Genomic DNA, 8,782 nt, shown 5'->3' with positions numbered 1-8,782 from the left:
CAAATCTGCTCCGCGTCCGGAGGAAATATCTTCTCCTATCATGCTCATCAATGGTGTCACCACCAGCAGCAACACTCGTAGGAATGTGCGTGGAGACCCATTCATCTTTGAGATGATCGTCTATAGATTTTTCGCCTAGATATGGCTGAGACGTGACAAGAGATCCATATCTTTATTATCTGCAAGTTCAAATGATAAAAGGAAAACATTAAACTGAAAACTCATGGGTTGCCTCCCACGCAGTGCTTTGTTTAACGTCGATAGCTCGACGGCTTAAGAGTGCAAGCACTCAAGGTGGTTCTCTTGAGAATGACTCCTCGGTTGAACTTTTAACAAACCTCGTTTTCCATGGCCACTTATCAAGCCATCTCACATATCCCTCACCTTTTCTTTTCTTTCTTCTATGGGGTGGTTCATTCTTTTGAAATCGTGGTGGCGGTTCTGGATCGATCCTAAGTATCAGCTTTTCAAGTTTGGGCTTAGTGATATTATCCACCACCTCAAAGGTTAACCTTACCCTCTTATCACTAATGATATCCTTAGTTTCATGGTCGTCTAAATTTCTCTTTTTATGCAAGACTTCAAATAAGGGTGCATTAGTGTGGATATTTTCCAATATCTTCACATACATTATGGATTTGGAGTCTACCTTGGCTTCCACAAAACTTTGCGGGAAAGAAATCAGTGGGGTATAGGGAAGAGGAATAACAATAGGTGTTTCCCTCTCTACCTCTTCTACAACCTCCCTTTCAGATGGTGTTGGTGGATTTTTCTCAATCTCCACTCTTTTCTCACTAGAAATCTCTTCAACCACATTATCACTCTCCTTAATCTCATAATCATTCTCCTCAATCTCATTATTACTCTCCTCAGGAATTTCAATTTGTTCTTCACTAATGGTTGTTTCCATATACTCCTCAAGTAAGTGTCCTAGCGACTTTTGTTCAAGTTGGGAGATTTGAGTTTCTAATGCCATGTTGTGAGTTGCAAGGGACTCAACCATAGTGGTCAGTTGCCTAAGGGTTTCATTGTTTTGAAGACTTTGTTTGATAAACTCTTGGTTTTGGACGGTTTGTGTCTCTACAAAGTTCTCCATCATGGCTTCTAATCTAGAGTGAGTTAGCGTCTCGTCGGAATCCTCCATTGATGTTTCGAAGTTAAAATTATGGGATTCTTGAGGTTCTTCAAAGGGAGCTAGCGTTGCATTTTTCGTTTCCTCAAACTGCTTTTTCATTATAGATTCTAGCCTAGAGAGAGTTTGTGCTTCAATGAATTCCTCCATTAAGATTTCGAGGTTGGATTTATGATAATCTTGCGACTCCTCGAAATGTTGGGCGTGGTGATCGTAGAGGAAAGTTGGTTGATGATAAGTTTGCGTTGCATTGAAATCCTCTATTGATGCTTCAAGGTTAGAGTTATAGGATTCTTGTGGTTCCTCGAAGTAGGTTAGCGTCGCATTTTGTGTTTCCACAAAGTTCCTTGTCATCATAGATGTTTCATTAAAATTTTCCATTATTATTTCGAGGTCGGATTTATGGGGTTCTGGCGACTCCTCAAAATGTTGATTACGGTGATCGTAGAGGAAATTCGGTTGAGGATGGGTATGGTTGGGATTATAAAATTCTTGTGGTTCCTCAAAATGTTGGGATTGGTGATTGTAGAGGGAATTCGGTTGAGGATAAGCTAGTGTCGAATTGTAATCCCCAATTAATGTTTCGAGGTTTGGATTGTAGGTTTCTTGTGGTTCCTCGAAATGTTGAGATTGGGAGTTGCAGAGGTAATTTGGGTGAGAATGAATTGGTGGCGCAGCATTGAAATTCTCCAATAGTATTTCGAGATCGGATTTATAGGATCCAGGTGATTCCTCGAAATACTAGGAGTGGGGGTTATAGAAAAAGTTTGGGTGATACATAGTAGTAAATGAAAAGAAAGAAAAAAAAAATGCCTTAGTCTCTACGGTGTAACAGCGAGTTACGATATCGACTTGAATAGTCCCCGGCAACGGCGCCAAAAACTTGATCGCGACTTTGCGTGTCTATTAGTCGAGATAACTGCAAGTGCACAGTCGTGTCGTGTAGTTTTAAAAGATATCGAATCCACAGGGACTATAAATCGACCTACCGTTATCTAAAGTTACTATGTAAAGCTAAGGCTAATGATATTTGGGTTTTTTATAAATGGGGAAACTAAAATCTTAAATCTAGGTAAAATATAATAACAAACAGATATCAGTATGTATTTCATCTAACTTAGGTGATCCGAAGTTCCGTTGGCCAGATTCTAATTAAATCAAAGATCTTTACTAACTACGTTATTTAAAAGTCCTCCTCTCAAACTCTCGCTCTATTGATTCAGACTACGATCCTAACTCTTAATGTACGCTTTCGCCATCCCACCAGATTTAGAAACGCTTTTTGAAAACAACGTAATTAATAAAATGCTTGTTTTATGAAGTCATTATCTACTTAAATCTCCTAATCTCAAACTCTCGCTCTGTTGACTCGGAACATGCTAATAACCCTAACGTACGCTTTCGCCATCCCGCGCGGGTGTAAAAACACTTTTTGAAAATAAATAAGTTCTAATTAGTTTTAATACGCTTTCGCCATCCTTAAAACTAATGTCCTATGTCTACTATCCAATTAAAGATCTCAAACTTTCGCTCTATTGATTTTAACCTTTGACCGTCTTAACCCCTCAAACTTTCGCTCTATTGGTTTTAAGACTTACTAATTAAATTAGACATACAAACCAAAAACAAGTGATAATTAATAAAACATAATTAAGCCAATTTAATTCGGATCCCTACGGTTAAATTACTTTACATACCGACATCTAAATAAATTAGCCAGACATATTAATATGGTTAAACATGCATAAATAAATTCGGTTCATAATATTAGGCATATTAGTTGGCATATAATATATCATGCATTAAATATAAATAAAGGCGGTAAATAATAAACCTGAATAATATAAATCTGTAATAAAACTTGAATCTTGGAGTACTTGAACTTCCACCACAGGTTGGTTGGATTGTTCTTCATAAATTATTCGGCGTAAATTAAACAAGGAAATTAAAAACCAAATCTAACGTAAGGTTAGATCCGTTAAAGATTCACAACAATTTCCGGTGTAGAAATTGTTGTGAGAAAATATGAACGAAAGTAGAAATAAAAGCTGGAATTAAAAATGCTGGAATGAAAAGGGAAATAATACTGAACTAAAAATGGTGGCTGGGACTAAGCATGGTCCAACCCTTTTTCACTTCGTAGAAGCCTCTATTTATAATGAGAAATATGGTAACTGCTTCTTCACGTGTTCCTCTTTCTTCCCGAAAATTTAGGAACAGTTTTGACTTGGAAAGAGTTGGAGACGTGCGCCTTGTGTGAGAAAGAAGTGGAGAAAATAGTGGAGAGATGGAGACGGGCGTCTCCATTTGTTGAACGTGGCCACTTGTGTGAGAAAGGAGTGGAGAAAATAGTGGAGAGGTAGAGACGGGCGTCTCCATTTGTGACGTGGCCACTTATGTTGGGCTTTGGGCCTTCGGAGACGGGGGTCTCCAACTTTGGAGACGGGGGTCTCAGTTTGGAGACGGGGGTCTCCATTTGGAGACGGGGGTCTCCATTTGGAGATGGGCATCTCCCTCTGTTTTCGTGGATTGGGTTTTTAGTTTGCACAATTGGGCCTTCTTTGCACCCCTTTCTTGCTTCAGCACCCCTTTTCCATCTTTTAGGCACAAATAGTAGTGGATTTAGCTCCATTTCTTCTCCTTTTCACAAATAGTCCTCAAAATGAACATAAAACCTAAAACAATGAAAATACCAGCATAATACCAACATAAAGCAACATAATTAAGATAAAATAGGGAAATAATATATGTAAATCAAGCCAAATAAACGATACATTTTCGCGTTATCAGTTCTGCTATTGGAGTAATTTAGGATAATTTCTTACTTTTGTAAATAGTACTTATGACAAAAATAATACACATGGTATGTTGGAAGAAAATTGGTTTATATCATTTCCCTTAAGCCATGATGATAACAAAGTATTTAATGAACAATTAGTTATACTAACATATGTTCAAGTGTGCAGGATCATTAGTTAAAACATTTATCGGGCTTTGACTCAAATAGGAACATATGAAGAGAAGTTTGAGACTCAGATTATGAAAGATCAGAATCTAACAACTCAAATTCAATGATAAGATTATGATGTCTCACAACTAGGTAACACAACTCCTGGTAGAAACTCGGATTGTGAAGACCATATGCAAAGGAACTCAACCTTTTACCTGTACTCAATTTCCAAAAGAATGTCTATCTTATCAAGTCCAGACACGGTTTAAAAATAGGAAAAAATCGTTTGTAAAAATATTAAAAGAGGGACTAAGATGACTCAGTTAAATTTTTTAAGAAATTACACAAGGAATTTTTTTCTCAAGGACTAATTTGGACTCTACCTTTTTTGTGAGGGACTAAAATGAGTCTTCGCTGACAGTCCAGTCACGGTCAAAAAGTAAGAAAAAATCGGTTTGAAAAAAATATTAGTAGGGGGACTCACATATCTCGGTTAAATTTTGTAAGAGATTTAATATGAATTTTTTTCTCGGACTAATATGACCTCTGCGATTTTTGTGAAGAACTAAAATGGGTCTTCACTCTTGATTTTCATATATGTGTATTTATTATTAATTGAAGAAAAATATGTGATATAATTAAAGATGTGTTTGGAATAAAATAATTAATGCACAATACCAATTGTTAGTTGGTTCAGTGGTGATTGGCGCTGGATTTGGTAGGGAGAACCACGGTTCGATCCCCCGCAACTGCGATCGGGAGGGGGATGGAACCACTTGATACCAGAACTCGCCCCCGAACCGGACTAAACCGGTAGTATAAAGAAAAAAAATAATTAATGCACTTTAAAAGTAAAAAGATCCCATTAAATAGACAAGAAAAAAGTTCAAAAAAAGTTCAAGAGACTCTTATAATAAAGAACAGAGGTAATATTTATTAAAAATAAATGTTTCTTTTTTCAAAATAATACAGTTTTTCGAACATAATTTATTAAAAGTTATAAATAAATATTCAATTGATTTTTTTTTCAAAGCATTTGACTGAATTTGTTATATTATTTTACTTTTGAATTAATAAATGGTTTCCTTTTTAAGATATTCATTACTTCATATGTTTCATAATAGGTGTCCTCTTTCAAATTTTATTTATCTTTAATTATTTATCCTTTTAAAATATCATTGTAATATTTATTATTTATTTTTCCTAACTTGTTCTCCCTTATTTATTGTATTTATATAACTACTTTACTATCTATTATTAATAAAAAATTTAATAAATAATATATATTTTATCATTAAAATCAACACAATTAATTATTTTAAAAAAAAATATTAAAATTGTGAGTACATATTTTAATTTTGACCACTTACTTACAGAAAGTTATTCAAATTAGTTAATAGTCTTATTAAATGATAAATCTATTAAATAATATTAAAATAGAGATTTGGTATAGTAAATACTACCTCTACTATATTTTATAAGAGACAGTGTTGAGTCAATAAAAATTAATTTATTTGGTCTAATATATAAAAAGAAACGGAAAAATTTACTTCATGTTAAAATTAAATATTAGATCATGTTAATGAGAATTTCAATGACACTCTTTTAAAGATTTCAAGTAAAAATTCCGAAATAAATTAATTATTTTAATTTTCAATTAATTGAATACAAGTATTCCCAAACAAAAACATATTAGTATTTATTTTTTTAAAAATTAAGTTATTTCAATTTTTAATATATTTAATACAAATATTTTAAAAAAAATCATATTTTTTTAAACTCTTAAATAGAGTTCCAGGAGCACTCGTTAGTCGTTACTATTGTTCTTAAAAATTTATTATTATTGTTTCATAAATAACACATTTAACATTAATTTTTATTTATAAAATATTTTTTTAAGACCAAAATAACGCATTTAACATTAAAAAAATTAATAAAATGTTTTTTTTTTACTAAAACAAACTATCCCATTTAACCCATTTTAAATTGATTTCCTAAACTGATAACTTCACTACTTGTCTATATAAATAGTCCATAACCATTTGTTGATGATTTATCAAGGTAATATGGCTACCCAGATCAACCATCTGTTTATTTTCATTGCAATTGTGTGTATCGTTTCCATTTTCACTCAAGGTATCATCAAATTTACACGTTATTTTCATAATTTATTTTGATTTAGATTTTGATGTAAAATTAGTTATAGTCTAATTGTATCTATCAAAACATATAAACAAATCAATCATTTTATGATGTTCGAATACTATGTTAAAACATAAAAGAATGCATATAAAAACAATTGCAATTATTTTGTTTTTTTCTTTTAAATCTGTAGTAAAATCCTGAAAAATATTTATTAGTTAATATAATTATAATTCTCTAATATTTATAAATTTTATATATGTGGTATTAATTTCTGAATATAATAATAGGCACATGTAAAGTGGATGGTATAGCAGAAAGAACTAATGATTTTTCACCGCAAGACTGTGAGAAAGATCCTACTATATGTCCAAATCATCCTCAAGAATGTAATAAGAGTTGTATAAGGAAGGGCATTCGTTACCATAATGGTTGTCAAGGAAATCTATGTTGCTGCGGAGCATAACACATCTATGTCTACAAATTATGTACAAATATTATCTTTATGGATATGGCTACCATTCAAATTAAATAAAAATAATACTTTTATTTTAGTATTTTTGAGTACACAGTCCAAACAAAATTTTAAAATTATTTATCGTAATTTACTGTGAATTCATGTGATGTATGTGTGGTATGTTGTGAGGTAGTGTTGGATTAAGGTGATAATTGAAATTATTTAAATTTAAATAATTGAGTTATAATGATAATAATAATTAAAATAAATAGATTTTTAAGGTGAAAGGTGAATAAGGGCATAAGGGAAATAACATAAAAAGATCTAAGGGGTAAAGTAAGAATAAGTCAAATAAGAGAAAGAGAGTTTATTTTGTACGATCGGAGAATAGAGAGAAGACGTGAAGTGAGAGCTATGGCATAGAGAACCAAGAGGGATTTTCCGTAGAACGCGGAGGAAGAAATCGATTACTAGGAATTTTCGTGAAAAATTGGGGTTTTGAGAATGTGTTGGGACTGATTTTCGTACACAAAAACTGCTGTCGAATTTTGTGAACTAGGGTTTCTGGGAAGGGTGTAACCGGTTACCACTTTTGGAGTAACCAATTACCGCTGCGAAAAATGAGTATCCAAACTATTGTAATTAGAGTAATCGGTTACCACTATTGTGAGTGATTTCTGAAAACTTCCAAAATTCATAACTTTAGTTCTCGGAGTCCGATTCGAGTGTTGTTCGAAGCGTTGGAAAGCTAACAAGACGAACTTTATTCTAAAAAGGGTTTGTGTACTTGGAAATGAATAATTTGTTGTGTGGTGGTAAATGCATTGTTGTTGCTCGTTATTTTGTGTGATGATGATTATGTGAATGATGACGCAATTGACTAGCCGCGGTCGAAATATATATGACGTTCTTGTGCATAATGCATTCATAGCATTTTTAGGCAGTGATCTGCTTGTGATGTACCTCAATCTCATTGTGAGGATTGAGTACGTTTGTGATGTGCTCCTGTTCCAAGAGGGAATTGATCCTATGGTGGGGATCTTTGGAGGTGATGAATCAGGTGTTCATAATTTTGGTATCACATGCATTGAGTCGGTGTTGTTGCATTTACATCCTATGTGACCTTGCATGAATTTTTTTGATGAGTTGTGATGAGACGGTAATTGTGAACAATGTGATACTATGATGTTTTGACTATAAAAGATGTCTATGTGTGATTATAATGTATCGGTGAGTATGACGTATTGAGGAATGATGTGTGTTACTATCAGATAGATGATGTTGGTTGTAACTACTATTTTTTCCTTATATCTTTTGTAATAAAGTGTGATTGCTCGCCCTTTCTGTTTGAATGTTGTCTCCACGTAGGTAACGCGCAGGTGACTAGAAGTTGTTCGTATAAGCTTTGCGGATAGCTTTGAAGTGTGTTATTCCGTTAATTAAAGGTGTCTTGCTCTGATATGTAACATTGGGTTGAGAACGCTATGTTTTACGAATGACTATGTTTTTATGACGTTGTCATACTTTATGACGGTCTTTGATTGTTAAGACAATTTTAATACTTGATGACAGTATAACATGAGTTTTGAGAAGCTAATCAAGATGACTTGAAGTTGATCCCGCTACGATGATTTTTGGTTGAATCATTATTAGATGTATTGTTTAATAATGTAACTCGTGTTACAGAGCAGACTCGTTGTTATGAAGTTTTTATGTGAAGTGTAACACCCTTGTGCGATGCATTTGCTTGATTTATTTTCGTAAATTATATGTGAAATATGTTTGGATTTAGAAGGGTGTTACACAAGACATTCCAAAAACCAGTTAATCAGGGGCAATACACTTCAGAATTCTAAACACTAGGGTGGTCATCTCAAGATCACCAAATTTCCTGTCAAGACAAAATTCCTCAAAATCCCAAAAAGGTTAGGGCAAAAAAAGACTCAATTTTATCCGTATCTCTAAAGCTTCTGAAGTAAAACATGTCATACCTCGACAACATCTAAGTCCAAAACAGGTGTCGGGAAATTACGCTTGCACAACATCCTACCAAAGGAACCTTCAACATAAGCCAAAGCATCACAAAAACATACCCACCACA

At 33.4% G+C, this 8,782-nt stretch overlaps 1 long non-coding RNA gene across 1 annotated transcript; it reads left to right on the top strand.

The window, feature by feature from the left end:
- Window positions 1–6,104: 6,104 nt before the first annotated feature.
- Window positions 6,105–6,781, top strand: LOC131641277 (uncharacterized). The gene is made up of 2 exons (XR_009295485.1): window positions 6,105–6,218; window positions 6,515–6,781. It is a non-coding gene; the product is annotated as an uncharacterized LOC131641277 (long non-coding RNA).
- The last annotated feature ends 2,001 nt before the right edge of the window (window positions 6,782–8,782 follow it).

Source organism: Vicia villosa, unplaced genomic scaffold (genome assembly GCF_029867415.1).
Source record: "Vicia villosa cultivar HV-30 ecotype Madison, WI unplaced genomic scaffold, Vvil1.0 ctg.003609F_1_1, whole genome shotgun sequence".
Taxonomy (NCBI): domain Eukaryota; kingdom Viridiplantae; phylum Streptophyta; class Magnoliopsida; order Fabales; family Fabaceae; genus Vicia; species Vicia villosa.
The sequence above is the reverse complement of the archived record's forward strand: the minus strand, read 5'-3'. Positions and strand labels throughout refer to the sequence as shown.